The sequence below is a fragment of the Stegostoma tigrinum genome, chromosome 35 (genome assembly GCF_030684315.1).
Source record: "Stegostoma tigrinum isolate sSteTig4 chromosome 35, sSteTig4.hap1, whole genome shotgun sequence".
Classification (NCBI taxonomy): Eukaryota; Metazoa; Chordata; class Chondrichthyes; order Orectolobiformes; family Stegostomatidae; genus Stegostoma; species Stegostoma tigrinum.
In genome coordinates, this window is record NC_081388.1 from 13999312 (window position 1) to 14024074 (window position 24763).

Sequence of the window (24763 nt, forward strand, 5' to 3'; positions counted from 1 at the left end):
GGAATGCTGCTCATGTTCAACAAGAGCTTGCATTTTTATTGTGCCTTTAACATGGCAAAACACCCCATGCAACTTCATGGAGAAGTTCACTGGCACTGGAGGGGGTGCAGAGGAGATTCACTCGGTTGATCCTGGAGCTGAAAGGGTTGGCTTATGAGGAGAGATTGAGTAGACTGGGACTATACTCAATGGAATTTAGAAAAATGAGGGGCTATCTTATAGAATCGTATAAAATTATGAAGGGAATAGATAAGATAGAAACAGGGAGGATGTTTCCACCGGGGGTGAAACCAGAACGAGGGGGCATAGCCTCAATATAAGGGGGAGCAGATTTAGGACTGAGTTGAGGAGGAACTTCTTCACCCAAAGGGTTGTGAATCTGTGGGATTCCCTGCCCAATGAAGTGGTTGAAGCTTCCTCACTGAATGTTTATAGGGCAGAGATAGATAGATTTGCGAGCAGTAAAGGAATTAAGGGTTATGTTGAGCGGGTGGGTAAGTGGGGCTGAGTCCATGAAAAGATCAGCCATGGGCCAGATAGCCTAGCCCTGCTCCTATTTCTTATGACCTTATGTTTACCAAACAACATTTCACCTGAAACCACTTTAAGAGGTATTAGGACAAGTAACCGAAACCCTGGTCAAAGAGATAGGTTTAAGACATGTCTTAAAGGAGGTGTCACGAGGAGGGAATCATAGAGTGTAGCACCCCAGGCAACTGTAGGTACTATTAAAATTGGGATGCCAGAACTGGAGGATTGCAGAAATCCCAGTAGAGCATTAAGGCTGGAGAAGATTGCAGACACCAAGACTGGGTAACGAAAGGAGTGATTGGTAAAGAAAAGATAAGAATCTTTAAATTGTCTGAGAGACTGTGAAGGTTTGAGGAATAAGTGGGTAATTGAAGTGAAGGTTGGAAGCAGAATGCCAACACCAATCTCCAGCCCCAACCCATCAAGTCTAACACTTAGACCAGCAGATATATGTACCATGCGGCCACCCAGTCACAGGCAAAGTCAAAACTCCACCATTAGTACTTGAATTCCAGGTCATATCTGACTGAACACAACGCTTAAATATACAGGCTTCAAAAGCAGGTCAGCAGCAAATAATTCATCACCTGACTCCCCAAAACCTGCCCTGCATTGGAAAGATGCTGTCTGAGGAGCATTGGCAAATTTCTGCAGTGCATCTAGATTAATTTAGGATGTTTTTATTTTAATTTTATTTTAATTTTTAAATTAATTTAGGATAATTTAGATTAATCTAAGCTAACCACTGGGTGCCGCCCAGCATTGGTGGCACGGTGGTTCAGTGGTTAGCACTGCAGCCTCACAGCGCCAGGGACCCGCGTTCAAATCCAGCCTCGGGTGACTGTCTGTGTGGAGTTTGCACATTCTCCCCGTGTCTGCGTGGGTTTCCTCCGGGTGCTCTGGTTTCCTCCCACAGTCCAAAGATGTGCAGGCTAGGTGGATTGGCCGTGGGAAATTGCCCGTAGTGTTCAGGGGTGTGTGGGTTATAGGGGGATGGGTCTGGGTGAGATGCTTCAAGGGGCAGTGTGGACTTGTTGGGCCGAAGGGCCTGTTTCCACACTGTAGGGAATCTAAACTAATCTAATGTCTGGTTGGCATGGACGATTTGGACCGAACAGTCTGTTCCCGTGCTGTACATCTCTCTATGACCCTATCTTGTGGATAGTACACGCTGAGCATCGGTGGTGCAGGGAGTGGGATGTTTGTGGATGTGGTGCCAATCAAGCGGGGGCTGCTTTGTCCTGGATGGTGTCGAGCTTCCTTCGTGTTGTTGGATCTGCACTCATCCAGGGGCAAGTGGGGAGTATTCCATCACACTCCTGACTTGTGCCTTGTAGATGGCGGACAGACTTTGTGGAGTCCGGAAGTGAGTTACTCACTGCAGTGTTCCTAGCTTCTGGTCTGCTCTTGTAGCCACTATGTTTTTATATGGCAAATCCAGTTGACTTTCTAGTCAATAGTAACCCCAGGACATTGATGGTGGGACACTCAGTGTTGGTAATGCTGAATGTCACAGGCTGATGGTTAGATGGTTTCTTATTGGAGATGGGGCGTTGACTGGCATTTGTGTGGTGCAAATGTCACTTTGCAGTCAATGCTAAGAGCTCACTGAACAGCATTTGAGGGGAAAAGAAGATTCTTTTCCTCCACTCAGTCTGAGTTGTTCTCACTGTGGGCAGATGGACAGCTAAAAGTTGAATTCCTCTGAGAACTGGTGATAGTAGACCTTGTTTAAAGTTACTTAGTGCCTGCAACTTCACTTAGGAACCTCCAGCAGAACTGATTGGTTTGGTATGAAAAAGTATAATTGTGTACCAATTATTTGAGGCTTTTTATCCATTAGCTTCCCGGCAATTTTTCACAAACCTTGCTTGAACCGGTTTCTACGATAATTGCAATACTATTGTCATTATTCCTCACAGCGGCCTTATTCGGAAAGTTCCGGAAATCTGTCTTCCAGTGTGTGATCCTTATCTTCTGTCCCTTTATTCCGCTTTTCCCGCACAATTTGGTCACCATGTTTCCTAATTTTCGACCTCTGAACCTGTTTCATTGACAGTAAAACACTTAGGCATGTGCAGACCTGTGCTGCGATAGTGACTCAGAGAAATGGCCATTCCCTCAGGAAGCAGGTGCTCAGCATTGGCGAGTTGGGCTGAATGGCCCGCTCCTATGCTGTAGAGCCGCAGCATGTTTGAGCTTAGCCAGTTGGTGGTGGCTGATTGACCGTGGAGGCCGTCACTGTCTGCCGTCTAGCTTAGATTTTGAGCGAGAGCCTTTGCTTTACAGGATTCAGTGACAACAATCACCTGCCCTTATATAGCACCTCCAGCACAGCCAAAGCTACCAAGGCCATTTCGTGAGGCAAGGCTAACACACAGCCAAAGGACAGGTGACCAAGTGCTTGACCAAAGGGGCAGAGGAGGGGTCAGCGAGGGGCAGAGGTCAGGGGGTAGTGTCAGAACTTGGAATCTAGATATAACAGAAAGATCACAAACGCAAACGTCCAGACAGAAGAATTGATGGAAAGGCTGGAAACTGGAAGAACCCGGAGTTCTCAAAGGGGTTGAAGTCGATTTCAGAGAACGGGAAATGCGGGATTTGTCTTGTGAGGGAGAGGCAAGGCCTTCTCAGGGTCAGAAGCCGAGGGCGAGATTTCGAAACTTGGTGGATCAATCTGCCAACATAGAACGGTGTGCTTAAAGTTGAATGAGACGGGGACAGGTCGGAGTGAGGCTGGCAGTGTCCTGTTTGAGCTAAAGATGACAGAGGATGGAAGACGGCAGGTCAGTGAGGAGGAACGACCAGGATCACTCAAACTGAGGGGCACCCCAGTGTCAAACAAAGAACTGCTGTTGCTGAAGCTCAGAAACAGCTACAAAAATAGATCCGAAATAAAACGGTGACCCTAGCATTCTGACGAAGGGGTGACTGCACTTGAAACATTAACTGTTTCTCTCCACTGATACTGAGTTTCTCCAGTGATTTCTGTTTTTGTTTCTGAAGGTCACCCTTTGATATGAACTGGTGATGAAAAAGAGATGTGCTGTTTGAAGCTTTTGTTCTTGCACTGATCGAGACAGAATTGTAGAAAGCTAGGTGGAACAACAATTCACATTGCAAGAGAAAAGAGTTCTGAATGGTTGGCAAGTGAGCTCTGATTGATTGAGGCACTGCCATGAGGTAAGCACCAGGGGAACCGCTGAGCATTTGCTAAATTTACACCAGGCAAGTCAACTCTTTAGTCATCGGGGAAATATGATTAAACCACTAATGAGGGAGCAGCCCTATGGTTTGGTAGGAAAAGCAGCCATTGGGGATTGGCAGTCCCCAAACCTTAGCTAAGAAAAACGCAAATATGTTCCTAGTTCAGGAGAACACACAGTATCTTGGCGGGGAATCGGGCAGCTCAGCGTGGGGCACAGAATGATCCCAGCCGTGTCATGATGTGGATAGTTTACTCAGCACACCGCCCCGGGCTGCCTACAATGCCCCTGCTGCCTTAACTGTCAAAGGTATGGAGGTGCCAGCGTCGGGCTGGGGAGGACAAAGTCGGAGGTCATGTGACGCCAGGTATAGTCCAACAGGTTTATCTGAAAACACAAGCTTTCAGAGCGCTGCTCCTTCGTCAGGTGAAGTGAATTGTCGAGACTGAACAATCGAGTTCAGCGGGTCAAGCAACCAAAACAAGTAAAATCACAAGACCAGCCAATTTGTCTCACGTGTGTATTTCCCTTGCCACCTCGCCTTCCAGAAAGGGTTGAGTAAAGGACAAGTATCCAGGGCTGGTGTGTGGGGGAGGGGGGAGGCTCTGTTTCAGCTCTTTCAGGGATAAAGCTGGTGCATTTCAGTCTTTCTGTATGTAGCAGTCTGAGGAAGAGGAAGTGGTGTCTCGACAAGATCTAATAAAAGAATGCTTTGAGAGCAATACTCCCTACGCCAAAATAGAACATTTCTGGAGCAATTTCCAGGGCAAGGGAAATGCTGCTGGTAAATATCTCTGGTTGAATACTTAATTGGGCTGACAGCATCTGTCTGCTTTCTGTTGGTCTCTGGTCTGTTGCGGAGTATGATGCAAATACATTGCAGGGGGAGGGAGGGTGGGGTGGACGAAAACGGACCATTTGTGCGCAATCGTTCCCTGCTGAAGACAAAGAGGAACGTTGCAGCGACTCCTGTGATTTAACAAGTGGTTTAAAAAGTTTATTGGAGATATTTTGCCCCCTAAAAATACTCAAAAGGGGCCTCTCCTTTTCAAATGCCTGCGCAGAGCTACCATCGCTGAGCAGTGCAGATGAAAGCATTGGCCCATGAAATCTATATAAAAGTCTACATGCTGGCTTCCTTGATTACTGGGTTCCAGCCAGCTGACAGGCAGAAAAAAAATGATCCTTTTTCTTTTTCCATTCTTCTTACATTGTCGTGTGTTTTATTAACCATTTTTATTTATGCTGGATAAGTGCCGGGACATTGAACAATGTTGAAATCTAAGAATTTGTGGATAGGCCTAAGAAATGAATCATTAACGTGAGTCATCATCAAAGGTCCATGTGCTTTCTGATGAAGGGTGTAGGTCCTGGGGCATTGGAATATTTTTCCTTTTGCTCAGCGTATAAAGCCAGTGTCAAAATTCCCATGTTATATCCATCTACTTACTCCCCTCCAACCTTCCAAGATCTCTCTGGTCCTCCAATTATTTCTCAATCCAGACTTTTACTCATCTCCTTTCGGATGTCATGCCTTTATGAAAGCCAATCTGCTGTCAAATCTTGGCGTGTCACGGCAGACCCATAGCAGTGTGGCTGGCTCTCAGCTGCCCTCTGAAGTGGCCCGGCGTGCCACGCAGTCCAGGGGGTGATTAGAGATGAGAAAGGAAAGGCAAAAAAAAGCTGCACACGTAGGCCCCAAGCTCTGAAATTCCGTCGCTAAAATCTCCCGCTTTCCTGCTTGAGCTGACTTCCTTGACCAAGCCGAAGACAAAATGCTGCAGTTGCTGGAAACAAGCGCTGTGGGCGTTGGAGAAACTCAGCAGGTCTGGCAGCGTCTGAACCTCGATTCTAAAGAATAGCGAGACGGGACTCGAAACATTAACCGTTTCTCTCTCCACGGTTGCTGCCAGAGTCTCTCCAGCATTCTCTTTGACCAAGCTTTTGGTCCCCATCCGGGCAGCTTAACCCTCCCTCCCCACACTGCATCTCAAAACCAGCCCAGCTCGTCCCTGCCTCCCTAACCTGTTCTTCCTCTCACTTATCCCCTCCTCCCACCTCAAGACCCACCCCCATTTCCTTCCTACCAACATCATCCCACCCCCTTGACCTGTCTGTCCTCCCTGGGCTGACTTATCCCCTCCCTACATTCCCACCTACACTCACCTTTACTGGCTCCATCCCCACCTCTTTAACTTGTCTGTCTCCTCTCCACCTATCTTCTCCTCTATCCATCTTCGATCTGCCTCCCCCTTCTCTCCCTATTTATTTCAGAACCCTCTCCCCCCTCCCCCTTTTCTGATGAAGGGTCTAGGCCCGAAACGTCAGCTTTTGTGCTCCTACGATGCTGCTTGGCCCGCTGTGTTCATCCAGCTCCACACTTTCTGATCTCGGATTCTCTAGCATCTGCAGTTCCCATTATCTCTGATACAGTCTTAGCTCTCTCTCTGTTTAATCCCCACCTGAGACCTTGGTGCTGTACAAATACAGTTGAACAGCAAAAGCATTCAGTCTTGCAAGTTGCAAAAATGGGACTAGTTCGGGTTGATAAAGCTGGTTGGCAGGGACGAGCTGGGCCGAAGGGCCTGGGTAGCATTGTGACTCCACTAGTAGCCACCCCTCCTGCGGGTACATGGAGTGACCACTGAGGTGCCACTGCTGATTAATCGAATCAGATGCCCCACTGCGTGTGAACAGGAAGCCTTCCTTATGCCTCTCCACCCAGAGAGGTATGGGGCCCTCTCACTGTCGCGAGATAATCCATGACCAAATGAATGGCTCTGTCATGAGACTGTACATTGTCAGGATCAGGTGAGGGGGTGGGGTTAGGGAGAGGCATAAACCTGAGACATCCAACTGAAGGCCTATTGCTTTAAGAGCTGAATATGCCAAGACCGGGATGAAAGCACGTGACAGACTGCCCTGCAAGATACAGCTTGTTGGAGGTTGCCCAGGCCTCTTATAACGAGACTTGCAGACTGAGATGTTAAATATACACACCACCCCCACCACCCAGTGAGATTTTTAACATGAGAGATTCAACAACAAACAAAACACACATCCCACTGAGATAACAAGGTGTCGACCTGGATGAACACAGCAGACCAAGCAGCATCAGAGGAGCAGGAAGGCTGACGCTTCGGGTCTGGTCCCTTCTTCGGTTTTTCTGAAGAAGGGTCCAGACCCAAAGCATTCATCCAGCTGTACACGTTGTTGTCTCAGGCTCCAGCATCTGCAGTTCCTGCCATCTCTGAGTGAGTTTTAATCCCACTGACAGATGTCACTCTCGTCACACTGTATTTGTCACAACCAGAAACTTACTGGAGGGAATTAAACCTATGATGGCAACAGTGGGGGTTGGGAGTGGTGGGGGGAACGGGGCGGTTTATGGTCCCATTGAACGACGTTGCTTTTACGGTCTGTTCCCTTCACACCCCGCCCCTTTGCGGCTGAGGAAAGTCAGTGAGAGCAGACGACAGTTGCCAAGATTTGTGTGGATTTGCTCAGGGCTGCAACTCTGAAGGACAAAGAGAGTAAGACGTGAGCGGGTGTTAAACTAAACTCTCCCACCCGACCATCCGCCCAGAGCGGACTCCCCTTGAGAGCTCCGTGAGCGAGTGTGAGCCAGACCAGTGTCTGTTTGCTCCCCTCCCTTTTTATCTGGTACCAGACAGACTCTCTCTGGGACTCAGTTCCACCCACAATGTCATAAATGGATCCCATTGTTTTCTCCATGGCGACATTGGGAATATTGTGCTCAGTTCTGGTCCGCTGCTATAGGAAAGATGTTGTTAAACTTGAAAGAGTGCAGAAAAGATTTACAAGGGTTGGAGTATTTGAGCTACAGGGAGAGGTTGAATAGGCTGGGGCTATTTTCCCTGGAGCGTTGGAGGCTGAGGGGTGACCTTACAGAGGTTTATAAAATCACGAGAGGAATGGATAGGGTGAATAGCCAAGGTCTTTTCCCCAGGGTAGACGAGTTCAAAATTAGAGGGGCATTGGTTTAAAGTGAGAGGGGAAAGATTTATAGGGGACCAAAGGAGCAACATTTTCATTCAGACGGTGGTGTGTGTATGGAAGGAGCTGCCAGAGGAAGTGGTGGAGGCTGGTAAAATTACATTTAAAAGGCATCGGGATGCGTACATGAATAGGAAGGGTTTGGAGGGATATGAGCCAAATGCTGGCAAATGGGACTGGCTTAATTTAAGATATCTGGTTGGCACCGATGGGTTGGACCGAAGGGCCTGTTTCAGTGCTGTAGAGCTTTACAACTCTATGACCTCTTGCCTAACCAAGGGTTGATTTACCAGCCAATCAGAAGCATTACCCCCTGCAGTATAAATTGTTGTGACAGTATGAAATTTGGCGTTCTTGCATGTGTCCTGATGAGAACAGGGACGATAAACCTCAGCAACACACTTGACTATGCAGCCGTATGAATGGATGAAGCCATTGAATACTGTGGGGAAAGAGCATCTGGCAGTCAATACTACTGGAGGAGTGTAATATGTTTTACATTCCAGCATCTGCATTGTTTTTGCTTTTGCAGCTGAAGAACTGGATTGCTCCTTTACAATCTCCTGTTAAACAGCACCTACATAAAATCCACAATTTTTATTTTTTTGGTTATGAATGCTGCCTGAATTCACTGTATAAAATAAACACCCCTCCTTATTTAGGGCAAATCTTTCTTGTAATCAGAGGAAGGAACTCAACCTCTTATTTCTTAGAGGTACATTGAACCTTTGGGCACAGGGACTGGCCATTCAGCCCAACTCCTCCATGCTGACCATTTGTAATGAATTATCAGATCATTTATTGTGTTTGTTAAGGAACAGCAATTTAGATATGACGAAAATATTTCTTTAAAAATCCATGACAATTGTGGATGGTTCATCAATACCAGAAGACAAACAGGCCATTTTTTATTTAAATTCACTCATGGGATTGGGTGTCATTAGCTGGGCTCAACACTTATTGCCCATCCCTAGTTACCCCCTGAGAAGGTGGTGGTGAGCTGCCTTCTTGAACTGGTGTAGGGACATTCACATTACTGTTAGGTAGGGAATTCTAGGATTTTGGCCCTGCGACTGTGAAGGAATGGCAGCATATTTCCAAATCAGTGAATGGCTTGGAGGGAAATACGCAAGGGGTGGTGTTCCCATGTACCTGTTATCCTTGTCCTTCTAGATAGAACTGCTCGTAGTTTGGAAGGTGCTGTCTAAGGAGCCTTGGTGATTTTCTGCAGTGCATCATGCAGGTGACACACACTGCTGCTAATGAATGTTGGTGGTGGAGGTTGTGAATATTTGGTGCCAATCAAGTGAGCTGCTTTGACCTGAATGGTGTGGAGCTTCTTGAGTGTTGTTAGAGTTGAGCTCATTCAGGTGAATCAAGAACGCTCCGTCACACTCCTGAATTAAGCCTTGTACATAATGGACAAGCTCTGGGGAGTCAGGAGGTGAGTTACTGGCTGCAGTATTCCTAGCCTCTGAACTGCTCTTGTGTTTATATGTTGCGTCTATTTCAATTTCATTTGACATGGAATGCACTGATCTGATTAAAGTTGTGAAGGCAACATTCTGCTCTCTGGGCCACATTGTTCAGAGTATCTCCCTTGGGTCTTCCCTCGTTCGCTTCTGGTCCATTTTCTATCTGAAGAAGACAGCTCCCTGAAGTGCAGTGCTCTCTGATTCTGAGCAAGTGTTAATGTGTCTTATTTCTGGTTACCTATACTCTGTCCGACACTTGGCCAAATTCTCCTTGCTGATGAGGAAAGGACAACTTATAACTTCAAAATAACCACTGCCCCCTTGCCCACCATCATCTGAAGGCTAGTTTTCACTCTTTTTAGGATTAAAACTTATTTTAACGTGTTATTTTCCAAAACACTGCACTGACTTTCAATTGCATATGGCACCAGGGGCCATTATTTGATGTCAGCTTATGGAACATGGTGGTGTTTATTGACCCGTTCCCCTTTGTTCTGTTTTTTTAGAGATTGGGTAAGTCTGGGGAAAACAGTAACATCAAATCTCATGCCCCACAGGAAATTCTCGAAACACTCAGTCTTAGGAGGATCCCAATTTTTGGCAAGATCCGAATCTTTGTAGAGGGGAAAATAAACAAAAGAACTGCGGGCACTGGAAATTAGAAACAGAAACAGAAATTGCTGGAAAAGCTCGGTAGGTCTGGCAGCACCCATGGAGCGAAATCAGAGTTAACGTTTCAGATCCAGTGACCCTTCTTCAATACCAGTTCTGAATGAAAAGTCAACACCCCCCCCCCCACCACCCACCGCGACAGCTACTGACAGACATAAAGGATCCCATACCCACAACCAATAAAACTATATACAAAACACCAGGCAAGGAATGTGAGAAATATTACACAGGCCAAACTAGGAGAAAACTGATAGTAAGGCTACATAGAACATAGAACATTACAGCACAGCACAGGCCCTTCGGCCCTCGATGTTGTGCCGACCTGTCATACCGATCTCAAGCCCATCTAACCTACACTATTCCATGTACGTCCATATGCTTATCCAATAACAACTTAAATGTACCTAAAGTTGGCGAATCTACTACCGTTGCAGGCAAAGCGTTCCATTCCCTTACTACTCTCTGAGTAAAGAAACTACCTCTGACATCTGTCCTATAGCTTTCACCCCTCAATTTAAAGCTATGCCGCCTCGTGCTCGCCGTCACCATCCTAGGAAAAAGGCTCTCCCTATCCACCCTATCTAACCCACTGATTATTTTATATGTTTCAATTAAGTCACCTCTCAACCTTCTTCTCTCTAACAAAAACAGCCTCAAGTCCCTCAGCCTTTCCTCGTAAGACCTCCCTCCAGACCAGGCAACATCCTAGTAAATCTCCTCTGCACCCTTTCCAAAGCTTCCACATCTTCTTATAATGTGGTGACCAGACTGTACGCAATACTCCAAGTGCGGCCGCACCAGAGTTTTGTACAGCTTCGCCATAACCTCTTGGTTCTGGAAGTCGATCCCTCTATTAATAAAAGCTAAAACACTGTATGCCTTCTTAACAGCCCTGTCAACCTACATGAACACCAACTGGCCACCAAGAAACCCGACTGCTCTCAATACACATGGGACATAGAAGGACACAAATTCGATTGGGACAACACATCCATAACAGCACAAGCCAAACAGAGACACGCCAGGGAATTCCTGGAATCCTGGCATTCCAACCAGAACTCCATCAACAAACACATTGAACTGGACCCGATATACAGCCCGCTGAGAAACAGCCAGGAATAATACCAACCACCCCAGCAAACCGAGGCATTTAAATAGCAAGCGGGACAGAGCACTGAAACTTCACTTGAAGCACACTGACGGTGTTACCAAGCAGGGTGATGAAATGTCTGCAATCAAACACGCCAGCTCAGTGAGCAAGTCTACGACCTCACACTTTAATTCTCTGTGAAACAGCTGGTAGGATTACAGAGCAGGGGAGTGACACTTCTATGGTGATTGAACAACTGGCCTCTATCTATGAATTATGTCCGTTGTTTTTAATTCACTTTTGGGATGTTAATAGCTACCCTTCTCGCTGCAGTCCATATGGTGCAGGTACATACGCAGTGCTGATTGAGGCAGGGAAGAGTGTGGGATAGTTCCTGGATTTTGACCCAAGGGATAGTGTAAGGACAGTGGAACCTGCAGCAGTTTTTAGCACGGTTTGCTGAGTCTCACGTGTCTGGCATCTTGACTTTTCGATGACAGCCACACAAGCTGGTCGCATTCATGGCACCAGTTACCCACACAAAGAGGGCACAGCTGCCAAGCAGGTTCCATCGACAGGCCACGCAAAGCTTCCGCAGTATATATTACGCGAAAGAAATAAAAACCATTGCCATAAACCAGATTCTATTAAATCCTATAATCACACTGCATGCTTTGGATACCAGTTATTAAAAAAAATCAATGTTCCCAGCCCACCAATGAAATGAAATAGCATGCTTAATGATGCTGCAGTTGCCCAATTCTCTTTTTTTTTTCAATTTGCCCTTCCCAAGGAAACCACATAGAGTTACACAGCATGGAAACGCACACTTTGGTCCAATGTGTCCGTGATGACCAGATATCTTAAATTAATCTAGTCCTGTCAGTCAGCATTTGGTCCCTATCCCCCTAAACCCTAAATTCATGTAGCCATCCAGATGCCTTTTAAATGCTGTAATTGTACCAGCCTCCACCACTTCCTCTGGCAGCTCATTCCATACACGGACCACCCTCTGTGTGGAAAAGTTGTCCCTCAGGTCCCTTTCCTCTCTCACCTTAAACCTATGCCCCTCTAGTTTTGGACTCTCCTACCCTGGGGAAAGGACCTTGGCTATTCACCCTATCCAAGCCCCTCATGATTTTATAAACCCTATGTGGTCACCCCTCAGCCTCCAACGCTCCGGGGCTAATAGCTCCAGCCTATTCTCTCAATAGCTCAAATACTCCAAGTGTGGCAACACCCTGGTAAATGTTTTCTGCACCCTTTCACATTTTGCAACATCTTTCCTATAGCAGGAAGACCAGAATTGACTGTCTGCTGAGATCTAGATGTTTATGGAGCTATATTAACATCCTACCCCTTGGGGATACGCAGGAGAAAGTTTCAACAATTTGGGAGTGTTGCGAGCTGTGAAGAGGTTTAAGCATAGGACTTTAAGAAGGAGTAGGAATTATTGGATTCATGTTAGATGAAGTATAATGCAGACAAATGGGGAGTAATCATTTCAGTAGGAAGAGAAATCATAGAATTCCTACAGTGTGGAAACAAGCCCTTTGGCCCAACAAGCCCACACCAACCCTCAGAACATCCCACCCAAACTCATCCCCCTATAACCTACACATCCCTGAGCATTATGGGGTGATTTAGACGGCCAATCCACACTAGCTTGCACCTCTTTGGACTGTGGGAGGAAACCCACACAGACACAGGAAGAATGTGCAAACTCCACACAGACAGTTGCCTGTGAGTGGAATCGAACCCGGGTCCCTGGTGCTTATGAGGCAGCAGTACTAACCACTGAGCCACTGTTCCACCTTTGACATTGAAAGGTGCAGAAACAGAAATTGCTGGAAAAGCTCAGCAAGTCTGACAGCATCTCTAGAGAGAAATTAAAGTTAACCCTTGCAGAGGGATCACTGGACCCAAAATATTAACTGATTTCTTTCCAAAGATGAATATAAAAGAACATAAGAACCAGGAGCAGGAGTGGACCATCTGGCCCCTCGAGCCTGCTCTGCCATTCAATAATTTCATGGCTGATCTTATCTTGGACTCAACTCCACTGACCCAACCGCTCACCATAACCTGTAATTCCTTTACTGTTCAAAAATCTACCTTTACCTTAAAAACATTCAACAAAGTAGTCTCAACTGCTTCACTGGGCAAGGAATTCCACAGGTTCACAACCCTTTGGGTGAAGACGTTCCTCCTCAACTCAGTCCTAAATCTGCTCCCCCTTATTTTGAGGCTCTGCCCCCTCGTTCTAGTTTCACCCACCAGTGGAAACAACCTTCCTGCTTCTACCTTATCTATTCCCTTCATAATTTTGTATGTTTCTATAAGATCCCCCCTCATTCTTCTAAATTCTAATGCGTACAGCCCCAGGCTACTCAATCTCTCCTCATAGGCCAACCCTCTCAACTCCGGGATCAACCTAGTGAATCTCCTCTGCACTCCCTCCACTTTCTCAAGTGAGGAGATGCTGCCAGACTTGCTGGGCTTTTCCAGCAATTTCTGGTTTTGTTTCTGTATTTCCAGCATCTGCAGTTATTCCAGTTTTCATTTAACATTTAAAGATCGGTGTGGGTACAGAGAGACCTGAAGAAATAAGGGTTAAAAGATGTCTGGCTGAGTTAGAAAAGGACATTAATAAAACATACAGGATCCTGGGCTTTATGAATAGAGGCTTGGAATTTAAATACAAGGAGATTACAGAGGACCTCTAGAAAGCACATGATCAGCTTAAAATGGAGTATTGTGTCCTGTGCTGGCTACCACCTTTTATCAGACGTGAAGGCGTTAGAGAGGGTGTGGAAAGGATCCATGTTAATAAATCCAGACGCGAGTGGCTTCAGTGATGTGGATAAATTGGGGATACTAGGGCCGTTCTCCTTTTGAGATGAGGGTCCATCGAGGTGTTCAGAACCACATGGGATCTGTTTGGAGAGAATAGCGATAAATGTAGAAAAGTCAAGGTCCTAGAGGGCCATTGCCTCAGCAATTGACCAAAGAAGCAACGCAAGAAAAGACCTTTCACCTCAGCAAGTGGTTAGAATCTGCAATGCTGCACTGAAGTGGGGTCAACCTTTTGAAAGAGAACCTGAAGAGAGAAGAAATTGCAGGACTGTAGCAGTAGTCTTACCAGACCAGAGGCTGCTCTTTCACTAGAGGGAGATGACCAGGCGGTGGTTCAAGCTGAAGGCCACCATATGAAGAGTAGGGTGTGGGATTGGGACTAACTGAGTTGGACCAAGAGAGCCAGCATGGATGCAATGGGCCAAATGATCTCTCTGTGTGCTGTAACCATTCCATGAGGCAGACAAGACTCCCTTCCTTCCAGACCTTTGCCAGTGGTGCATGGGGATTGATAGACCCTTGGCCTGGTGTGTTCCCTCTGCCTGCCAGCTGCTCCTGTGAAACATCCCAGGCTGTGTATTGGTGCTATAATAATGCATTGTTGTTGATCATCCTCACAGCACAGGATGAGATAGAGGGCATCTTGAGGTGAGTCTTGGAGACAGTATTAAGGCCTGGCATTTCAATGGAGTGTTTCATAGATCATCAAATCTCTACAGTCTCGAAACAGGCCCTTTGGCCTAACAAGCCCATGCTGAACCTCGGAGCATCCCACCCGGACCCATCCCCTGTAACCCACCTAATCTACATATCCCTGAACACTGGGAATTTAGCATGGCCAATCCACCCAGCCTGCACATTTTTGGACTGTGGGAGGCCGCTGAAGCATCCGGAGGAAACCCACGTAGACACAGGGAGAATGTGCAAACTCCACGCAGACAGTCGCCTGAGGGTGGAATCGAACTGAGGTCCCTGGTGCTGTGAGGCAGCAGTGTTAACCACCGAGCCACTGTGCCGCCCCTTCAGCTTTATCCCTTCTTCTGGGTCCCTGATTCCACTCCGACAGTGGCTCAGATGAGGGCCATTATACGTCAGCAGTAGGGTCCCAAACAAGCCATAGCAGGCAGCTTAGTCATGGTTCTTTTAAATCTCTCATCATCAAAATCAACCCGACTCCTTCACATTGACACAGCTGATTGAGGGGATCATTATCTGCAGAGTCATGAACCCATTGATGCTTACATAAGGCTTTGCCAGTTCCTGGTTGCGGTGTGAGTGGAGCCAAGAGAAGGAACAACAAAATTGCGGAACACAGAGTGAGAGAGTTTTAATTCTTCTTCCGTGGCAAGTGAAGCATGCAATGACTCCTTGGGCTTTGCGCAGGAAAAGCAAAGCACACTCCTGGGAGCCGAGTGCCAAGACAGTTGCATTGTGAGTTTGTCCAGCACCCCTCTCATGCCCGCTTTCCTTTCTGAAAGTGGTCAACCCAGCGGGCACCTTGGTGGTTCCCCGCCCCCCCCCCACTCCCCCACTCCCCCACTCCCCCACAATGAGCTTAGAGTTCATACATTCAAGTGCCCACTCCAAAGCCCTCCTTTGTGTGTGCTGAAGGAAGACGTCACTACCTGTGGGCACTGCCTTTCAAATGTGGCACTTGGAATGCCCAAGCGTCCTCTCAAGGGCACGGTGGTGCTACAGGGAGAGAAACAAAGGTTCTTTGAACAACCTGTATCCATCAGTCAGCAGCAAACAGCTGATGTACTTGGTATAGAACATCATTGGCTCCAATGGGCTAGAAATACTTGAGGTGGTTTTCTGCCATTAATCCACTTTTGTCCAGACTGTTGAGATGATCAGAACTTGCCTTAATTAATAAGATGGTTTAGTGTCTGACGGCAATACCCAGGCAGGCATTATTACTAAGGACTCTTGGGAGCCGTACAGAATACACTGGGGAGGTAATGGCCCGGTGGTATTGTCACTGGACAGTTAATCTAGATACTCAGGTAATGCTTTAGGAACTCAGGTTCAAATCCCTCCATAGCAGATAGAGTCACATAGATGTAGAGTGTGGAAGTAGGTCCAACTCGCCCATGCTGACTAGGTATCCTAAATTAGTCTGATCCCATTTGCCCCATAGTGGAAGCCAATAAAAATTAGAAATTGAGAGCCTAATGACAATCACAAATCCATTGACAATTAGGGGGGGCAAGACCCACCTGGTTCATTCATGTCATCTGAAACTGCCATCCGTACTTACATGTGACTCCAGACCCACAGCAATTTTTGGTCGACACTCATCTGGGCAATTAGGAATGGACAATAAATGCTGGCCTGGCTGACGAATTTAAAAAATAGGCTGCTTCCTATTAAGGCAAATGTAGAACTCAGTGTTGCTTTCCAAAGATTGTGCGCGCTGGTTAGACTGGATGAGGCAAAAGCAATTTCAACACAAACTCTTCCAGAGCCATCACCATACACAGTTAACAAGCAGGCCATTCCGACAATTGCTGCCAGATTTCTGACACCATCGACCAATAGCTTTGTTGCAATGTCCCTGATGTTGCGCAAGGTTTGAGGTAATGCAGGTCTCATTCATGTGGGATTTTCCACCTTGAATTCTATCCACAGCATCCTCCTGCCATGTGCCTGGTCCTCTCCGTTCCCTCACAGAGAGCCATGAGGGAACCCTGAGTGAGTGGAGCGAGACCTGGGGTCAGGGCAGTGTACCGGAAGGATTCAGAATGACCAATGGAGATTGCTTCTTCCCTTTAACCTTCCCAGATGACGAGGAGACAGGAAGAACCGCAGATGATGGAAGCCAGAGTCAATAAATGTGGAGCTGGAAAGGCACAGCAGGTCAGAGAGCACCTGAGGAGCAGGGAAGTCAATGTTTCAGGCCAAAACCCTTCATTCTGACTACCTCTTCCCCTCCTTAGCTGTGGAGGTGAGTTACTTGTGACTCCTTCGCCACTCAACAAAGATGAACACTTAGCAACAGACAACATGGTGGTAGGTCTCCTCTCTCTGTCCTCTAGACACCCTTACCAACGTGAGGTGCTATTTTCCAGCAGGAAAAATGGGTACAGCTCTGCAGGAGGCCACTCGCTCCATTCTGTCCCTGCTGGTTCACTGCACCAACACCGTTAGCTGGTTCTGCTTCCCCCCTCTTTTCCCAGCAATTGATCTTCTGTTGGATTTTAAGGAGAGGACAACTTTGATCAACTCTGCTTCTTCCTCATTCTCAGGCTGTGCCTTCCAGATTCTAACCACTTGCTGCATGTAGAGGTTTGTCCTTCACGCTTCCACTCCATCACCTCCCCTCCTCCGTCCCTCACCACCCCCTCCCTCTCCACACCCCCAACTTCCTACACCCCCCCGATCCCCCAACCCTCCCTGTGAGCTGACTTCACAATCATTCTGCATGGAATGGGGCCACCAGGTTTCTTTGATTCCTTTTTAGAGTTCACTTCCATGTTGAGGCCCACCAGGACCATCGTCTATATTGCTCCAAGTTCTATCGCCACCTAGGACCCTGGGAAAATGGGCAGTCAGTGACATTAACTGACTTGTTGGAGTTTAGTTCAAAAGCGGATTTGAATTTGATTTACTTTTGTCACATGTACTGAGATGCAGCGAAAAATATTCTGTTCGTGTTGTTCAAGCAAATCTTACCTTACCTAAGCACATCAGAGTAATAGAACAGAATGCAGACTATAGTGTTACAGCTACAGAGAAGGTGCCGAGAAAGACCATCTCGAATAGATGAGAGGTCTGTTCATTAGTCTGATAACAACGGGGAAGAAGCTGTTCTTAAATCTGTTGGTATACTTTTTTGTACCTTCTGTGCAATAGCAGAGGGTAGGAGAGATTATAACCGGGGTGGGGAGGGGGTTTTGGTTAAATTGGTTGCATTCCCGAGGCAGCAGGTAGTACATATCGAGTCAAAGGATGGAAGCCTGGTTTTTATGATCAATTTGGTTGTGTTCACAACTCTCTGTCATATCTTGCAGTCTTGGGCAGACTGGTTGTCACACCAAAGTGTGATGCATCTAGATAAGATGCTTTCTACGGTGAATCTGTAAAAATTATGAGTGATGAGGACAGTGAGTTTGGCTCACTATACCATTCAGCCCTCTCCTTTGGCTATACTCATTGTTCTAGTCCATTGGGCCGATCACAGGCTTGCAAAATATCCCATGTTAAATTATAAGTAATGTGGCACACACCTCCTTCCCTTCTTTCAAACTGCGATAATATTAATTGGACTGTCAGCTTGCCTCCTCCTGCTGTCTTTACTGGTGTGTAACACCACTGAGTCATTGCTGTATTAATGTTACAGGCAGGTTCTTACAGCTGTAGATTGATGAGGACCGAACACAGTGCTAGTGTAGAGCAGTAACATCTCTTAATCATGACACTATTTCTGGATGAGCTCGACTTTACTGGAACCTTCTTCCATCAGATCCCAGTCCAGTGTGATCTGACTCACTGTTCAGGCAGGCTAGTGATAATAACGTCATAGAGATGTACAGCGCTGAAACAGATCCTTCGGTCCAAATCATCCATGCCGACCAGATGGCTTAAATTAATCTCGTCCCTTTTGCTTGCATTTGGTCCATATCCCCTCTAAAGCTATCCACGTACCCATCCAGACGTTGTAATTGTATCAGCCTCCGCCACCTCCCCCAGCAGCTCGTCCCATTCATGCACCACCCTCTGCACGAAAATGATTAATGTGTGGAGCAAGCTGCCAGAGGAGGTGGTGGAGGCTGGTAGAATTACATTTAAAAGGCATCTGGATGTGGGTACTTGAATAAGGAAGGGTTTAGAGGGCTATGGGCAAAATGCTGGCAAATGGGACCAGTTTAGGATAGTTGAGCCGAAGAGGCATACAACACACAAACAGGCCCAATGTCTCTATGGACCCATATACTCCAATGGCCAGCTGCACAAATCTGGGTGTGAGTGTGGGTTCTACTCATGGGTGTCCCACGGCTCACACTCATGTCACCAGTCAGCTGGGTAACACACCCCTGGCAACTCGATCTGGGGCACTTCCCTTGCAATATCAAGGTGTGTGGCCAGGTACTGCGGGGTGAGACTGGAACCAGGTCTGATCCCTTAGTGCCACCCATCACCAAGGGGCAGTTGCTTTACAGAGGGACGTTTCTCCCCAATCTTCACTGACTCATGCTGGCCTTCCCAATGGACAGGAACAGTGCCTCACAGGATGCCTTGACTCAGTTCCCCCGGCGGTGCCTCGTTTTTCCAACTGCACTTCCAAATCCAGCGGAAACTGGGAAAAGCCTGTGGAAATGAGTCAAAAGATCTTGGAAACAGCGTTGCAAGTGGGAATAAAGGGCAGCAGCATGCATTAAATACAAGGGGAGAAAGTCGACACGCACGCTTGAGGCGTACAATATACACAAGGACACTGCGCCTTTGTCAAATGCAAGCATTTCCTCCTCTGTTTACACTTTGTCAGGCATGATTAAAGTCAGATCGTGTGGTGTCTTCTCACCCCCTGTTTCTCCTGTACCGTTCAGACGCGGAAAATCTGCACAGCATGCTTTCAGCAGGTGTGTGTGTGTGTGTGTGTGTGTGCGTATGAGATAGAGAGAGAAATCTTGCGGAATTTCTGTGAGCGGATGCTTCAAAAGTAATGTGTTCAGGTACGGAAGGTCATGCAGGAGCTGTTGTGGCACAGTGGGTAACGTCCCTGCCTCTGACAGAGGCTCTAGGTTTGTGTCCCATTCCAGGACTTGATGATCAAGGAAGGGTAACACATTTGGATGTGTCAAATGTCAAGCTACAATTCCTTCCAACAAATCCATGGGGATAGGTAAGAATGGGAGAGATTTGTAGTGATTGTAACAAGTTCAGATAGGTGGACCTCACTGAATATGAGTCCCCTGATTAGGGCTGTTAATCTGGTCCAATCAGGGACTCCTGGCTGACAGATAAAAAGGGAATGTCAGATACTGGATCTGCTAAGTGACTGTGAATGAGGTAGTACTATTGTCATGGACTGTTCATGTGTAAATAAGGGGTGGCTTGGCTATGGGATATCTGCCTCTATGGAGTTACTTTAAGACTCCCGATTAGTTGGGTGACAGGAAGAACATTGGAGTTACAGCCTTCACCATCCAGAACCATAACATGCCTCTAAAAATGTACATAACTACAGCAGCCCGCACTCCATCTTGTGGTGAGGCTGGTTGGATCAGATACCTTGACACCTGGTCTAGACCAGATTGGATCCAACTTGCTGGGGTTCGTGCAGAATGTTGATGAGGCCTCTTCTGGAGCACAGTATCCAGTGCTGGCCGCCCTGTTATCGGAAGGATGCTGTTAAACTGGAGAAGCTTCAGAAGAGATTTACCAGGATGTGGCCGGGAATGGAGGCCTTTGAGTTATAAGGAGATGCCAGAAAAGCTGAGACTATTTTCACTGGAGGTTAAGGGGTGACCTTGTTGAGGTTTGTAAAATCATGAGGGGGTGTAGATAAGGTGAATGGCAGATGTCTTTACCCTAGGGTGGGGCAAGTCTAGCAAGTACATTTTTTAAGGCGAGAGGAGAAAGATTCTTTAAAAAGACCCGAGCAGCATTTTTTCCTACAGAGAGCGGTTCATATGTGGAATGGACTTTCAGAGGAAGTGATAGACGCAGGTACAGTTACAGTGTTGGAAAGACATTTGGATAAGTACATGAATAGGAAAGGCTTGGAGATATATGGGCCAGGAGCAGGCAGGTGGGACTAGTTTAGTCTGGGATTATGGACGGCATGGACTGGTTGGATTGAAGGGTCTGTATCTGTGATCTCCTTTCTAGCTGACGGCATTCCCGAATTGTCTCCTTTCACCTCCTTTGAGGTGGATTCTGTGAGTGTGACTCGTTATTGATCCCTGCCCATCCTCATCCGGTCAAGAGTGCCGTACGAATGCAGTGAGTCTTTGTTGCCTTCATCCCCAGTGCTGATCCTGCCACCTCCTAAACCTTTGAGCTCAGCAGGGCGAGAAAATCTGCTGACGTGCCACTCCCATCCTGCACCCACTTCAGACGGCAACTTCCCCAGCGGCCAGCTCTGCTTCAGCAGTCTACGTCCTCAACTTGCTGAGTCGGGCTGGGAAAGGTTCAAGAAGTGGACTTTGAGTTCCAGGTGCTGCCCCGCGAATACTTGGGACGAGCTGTTTCAGAGAGTGTCTGTGCGCAGAGAGAGAGGGGGCGTGGTGTGGGTGGGGTGGGGGGGGGGGGTTGCGGGGGAGGCCCGCAAGCTGAAAGCAAACCCAGCCTCTTGTTATAACTCAGAGCGTACAGTGAACAGTCAGCTTGTTCTGTGGAGAGACAGAGAGATTTACGGATTTCACGTTTCAGGTCCTCAAGCTTTTAGAGATCAAACAGTTTTCAAGCAAAAGCTGGGGAGAAGGCAGAGGGCCAAGAAAAGGGTTGTTTTTCTTTTCTTCATGTAGACATTGCTCGCAAAACTGATTGTCCTTAAGGAAGTTGCCGCAGCTTAAAGTTATATTGATCATGTCCTTTGATCCAGCACAGTTAATGGATTGAAGGGCAACCTGCAGGTCATAGTCTCCTCTCCTTCTGGATGGTAGAGGTCGCAGCTCTGGAACTGACTGTCGGAGGAGCCTCGGTGAGTTGCACCTTGTGGCTAGCACGTGGTGCTGTCAGTGGTGGAAAGGAGTGGATAGGATGCCAATCAAGCGGGCAGCTTTACCCTGCATGCTCTCATTGGTCTACTGGCCTCGAATCTCACTCAGGGCTGCGCAGATTGTGGACATGCACGGGGTCACGGTTCAAATCCCCACCGAGCCCTGCCTCTGGGAGTGGGATTCCACTAGAATGACAGCTGCCCTATAGGCGACGCGGTGTCTCCGTGGTTAGCACTGCTGTCTCACAGCACCAAAGACCCAGGTTTGACTCCACCCTTGGGTGGCTACCTGTAAACAGTTTGCACATTGCCCCTGTGTGTCTGCATGGGTTTCTTCCCATGGTCCAAAGATGTGCAGGTTAGGGTGGATTGGCCGTACTAAATTACCCATATTGTCCAGGGATGTGCTGGCTGGGTGGATCAGTCATGGGAAATGCAGGATTACAGGGATAGGGTAAGTTTGGCATGCACTGAATGGGCTGGTTCCACACCATGGGATTCTATTCTATGTTTTAAAAAAAAGTTTCTGGAGGGTCCCTGGAGTTGAACTCATCCAGGCAGGCAACAATGAAAGGGACTCTAACTTCTAAAGCGGAAGTGGATAAACAATGTATAAAAGTGGATAAATCCCTTTACTGGGATTTGGGGATACTGTAGGGGAATGGGACTAAATTGGTTAGCTCCTTTAAAGGGACAACACAGGTATGATGGTCTGAATGGCCTTATTTTATGCCACATTGTCGAATGATTCAAGTGTAAGTCGACAGTGTCCCTGTGTAATGGGACAAGAAAGGAAAGGTGGGTCCGAAAGTGGTGGTAAGGAGTATGGAGGGAGGGCCATGTATGTTTAATGTTGCCTGCTGTCTGAGGAATAACAAAGCAAACGATACAGAACATTAGTGAGGCCACTGTTGGAATGCTGCGTTCAGTTTCATTCTCCCAGCTACAGGAAAGATGTTATTAAACTTGAAAAGGTTCATAAAAGATTTACAGGGATGTTGCCGGGGTTGGAGGTTTTGAATTATAGGGAGAGGCTGAATAGACTGGGGCTACCATCCCTGAAGCATAGCAGGCTGAGGGGGTGACCTTGCAGAAGTCTATAAAATCATGAGATGCATGGTGGGGTGAATACCCAAGGTGTTTTCCCCAGGGTAGAGGAGTCCACAACTGGAGGGAATAGGTTTAAGGTAAGGGAGAAAGATTTAAAAGGGACCTGAGGGGCAACTTTTTCACACAGAGGGTGGTGCGTGTATGGAATGGGCTCCCAGAGGAAGTGGTGGAGGCTGGTACGATTACAACATTTAAAAGGTATTTGAATGGGGACATGAATTGGAAGGCTTTAGAGGGGATATGGACCAAATGCTGGCAAATGGGATTAGATTAATTTAGGATATCTGGTCAGCATGGACAATATGGACTGAGAGCTGTGTTTCTGTGCTGTACACCTCTTTGACTCTATGCCTCTAAACACTTGCATTCCTGTAGCACCTCCGCTGATGTCAGGGGTTACCAAGCCACTTTATGACCACGTTTGGAGCTTGGCCGCTGTTGCAATGTGGAAAATGTCTGTTCACGCACAGCAAGACCCTACTAACAGCAATTGGCAGTGCTGAGCAGATGATGTTTTAGCCTGCTGCTGACTGAAGGATTAACCAATACCAGTTAGGAAACAGGGAGAACTCTTTGGGATCCAAAGGGAAAAAAAAATTGAGTGCGGCTAATTTGATCCCACACTATCACATTGTACATTAAATGGAATCTAATCTCTTAGCCAGCCAAGATTCACAGTTAATCATTCACTTGCGAGGACAGCAAACATTAGCAGGAGGTCATGCAGACTGGAGTGTACTCGAAGGAACAGGATTGCTTCATGACTGAGGAAAGCAAAGGTTAAACAGTTTACAAATTGGGCCAGCACACTGGGCTGAGGTCCACAGTTCAGGCTTCCAAATCTGAGAAATGGACTCGCCGAATGGAATGATGGTGAATTGGAAACTGGGTGTGACCAGGGTCAGCATTTCCACCGACAGCTGGAGTGTACTTTCAGAGAGGGGAAAGTGTGGGATCAATCACTCAGGTGTGTATAACACAAGGAAAGCCATGTAAGCAATTCTGACGAAGGGTCACTACACCCAAAGCGTTAACTCTGATTTCTCTCAATAGATGCTACCAGACCTGCTGAGTTTCTCCAGCGGTTTCAGTTATATGCGATAAGTTTGACTCAGTTGCTCCTGCATTATTTTAGATTATGTATCATAGTTATGTTCAGGGATATGGAGTGTTGCTGAACAAAAAGACCTTGGAATGCAGTTCCTTGAAAGTGGGGTCCCTAGTAGACAGTTTAGTGAAGGCAGTGTTTGGTATGCTTGCCTTTATTGGTCAGTGCATTGAGTATAGGAGTTGGGAGGTCATTCTGTGGCTGTACAGGACATTGGTTAGACTATTTTTGGAATACTGCATGCAAGTCCGGTCTCCCTGCTATAGGAAGTATGCTGTGTAAGTTGAAAAGCTTCAGAAAAGATGTACAAAGATGTTGCCAGGGTTGGAGGGTTTGAGCTACAGGGAGAGGCTGAATAGACTGGGGCTATTTTCCCCGGAGCATCGGAGGCTGAGGGTTGACCTTACAGAGGTTTATAAAATCATGTGAGGAATGGATAGGGTGAATAGCCAAGGCCCTTTCTCCAGGGTAGGGGAGTCCAAAACTAGAGGGGCATAGGTTTAAGGTGAGGGTGAAAGATATAAAAACGATCTAAGGGACAACTTTTTCACACAGAGGGTGGTGCATGCATGGAATGAACAGAAGTGGTGGAGGCTGGTACAATTACAGCATTTAAAAGGCATCTGGATAGGTGAATATGTCAGGGTTTAGAATAATATAGGCCAAATGTTGGCAAATGGGACTAGGTTTACTGAGGATATTTTGTTGGCATGGACGAGTTGGACCAAAGGGTCTATTTCCGCACGGTATGTCTCTATGACTGTATGATTGTCCCTCTTGGGAGAGTCTAGGAGCAGAGGGCATAGTCTCAGTATAAGTATGCACCAATTTAAGACTGAGGTGAGGTGGAATTTCTTTTCTCAGAGGGGTGGGAGTCTTTGGGACAACTTGCCACAGAGAGCTGTGGGGGCAGAGTCCTTGTGCATATTTAATGCTGAGATAGAAAGATTCTCCATCAGTTATCAAGGGTTATGGGGAAAGGGCAGGAAATTGGACATGAAGAATGTCATTCGGACCAGCCATGATCCAATC